The following is a 1,852-nucleotide window of genomic DNA, read 5'->3' as shown; positions in this document are numbered from 1 at the left end:
TATATGTAGTATATTATACTAGTATGAATGATAGAAAGCTCAGATGATACAAATGTTTTATAGATTTTCCAGATCATGCAGTTTTTAAATACTGTTACTATAATTTTATGTCTCAGTTGCCACACACTAGTAATAGCATATTTCCACTTACTGAACGTTGACTCACCCCATTACTTTAACATTTTACAAGTGAGCCAGGTAGGCAGGCAAATCAGGCTCGCAGATAGGGAATTTACTTGATCACTCTGGTTATAAGGTAAGTTTTTGTATATGGTTTTGTATTTTTGGGGTAGTTGACACTGGAGAGAGTGATGTATTATGTGGATATGGTTGAGAATACTGTGGTATTGTATATATATATATATATATATATATATATATATATATATATATGTATATGTATGTATATGTGGTTATGTGATTTATATTTTCCGCTGCTTAGGGGTGCCCATTATATTCAGATATTGGAGTAATGTGTTTTTAAAAAAAAAAAAAATGGTGAGAATTTTGAGGATGTTACACCCTTCTCAATTTTTTTGAAGTTACATGGTTGAGAGAAATTTCTTGTCGTTCCCTTCCTTTGTGATGGCTTGCACCATATAAGGATGATCTCCCATCAAACAAAGGGAACATGCAAACATTTCCCTAATAATTCCATTCCAAGTATCACTTATAAATCATCCATCGATACGACTGTGAAATTTGCATGTCTAGCCCACTATCCAAGCTTCACAGTCACTTGCTTGGCTACTCCCAGAGTTGGCTAAGCTTGGAGTTAACTACTTTCATGCATCCTAAATCCTTCTCCAATTGATGAGTATCCCCAGTCCCTCGCGTTATATCCACCATAGCATGGGTGCTTTTCCTATTGATCCAAAAATCCACAAACATTAACCCTTCAACTTAGGTAACCTTTAGTTGTTTTGTCTGCCTCTCCAACACATTAAGCAACCACATTGCATCCATGCATCCTCTCAGTTTCCTTATCATCCTCATCTTGTCTTTGTGCCCCCTTCTCAATGGAAGCTTACATGCCATTGAGCAATGACTTATGAGGGTAGCCAAAAATTTTGTGAAGGCCTCAACATAAGAAGCATGCCAACTTGTCTTACTACTATAGTGTTGAAAGATCGGGACAAAAAGATTCCTTTGAAGTTAATGCCTTAGTGTAAGCTCCCCACTTTTGGATTAAACCTTTTAAAAGACTTTCTGCTATTTCCACCCAATATATCACTCTCTTTGGACCGATTGGAACTCTCTCCAATGTAGTTAGTTAAGCATTTCGCGACAATTTGTGTACTAGGGAAGTCTTAGATTCTTTATTGATGAAGTTTAGCCCTTGCCAATGGCTTCTTTCCTTCTAGGAAATAGAATAACTTGTCTTTTATGACATACCCTAGACCTAGCAAACCTACGTCAAAGAACACAATTGTCTCACATAATCTCTCATTGTACCAACATGCTTACGATTTTGCAATTTGAACTGAGCATTGAACAAAACATTTTCAATAAAGAATTAGGTTTTAAGCTCTCTTTTCAGGTCTACCCAACTATCAATTACACACTGTCCACTCTAAATCTTCTCGTACTTGGTAGGCCACCGTAGCTTAGAGTCACTACTCAAATACATTGTTGCTATGAATACTTTCGTCTCCTTTAAGTCAATCCTCATCACATGAAAGGATTGTTTCGCATCTGTTATATTTTTATGTGGCTCTTATACTTGGTGGGAATCACAAACAAAGGAAGGAAAACATGAGATAGAGGTCTTCTTGTGCTAACAGCAGAAGACTCATCGACGAGTGTCTTGTGCTTGATTACACATCAAAGTTGCGTAATTAGGCATTTAAAT

The sequence above is a fragment of the Malania oleifera genome, chromosome 4 (assembly GCF_029873635.1).
Source record: "Malania oleifera isolate guangnan ecotype guangnan chromosome 4, ASM2987363v1, whole genome shotgun sequence".
In the NCBI taxonomy this organism is placed as follows: domain Eukaryota; kingdom Viridiplantae; phylum Streptophyta; class Magnoliopsida; order Santalales; family Ximeniaceae; genus Malania; species Malania oleifera.
The sequence above is the reverse complement of the archived record's forward strand: the minus strand, read 5'-3'. Positions refer to the sequence as shown.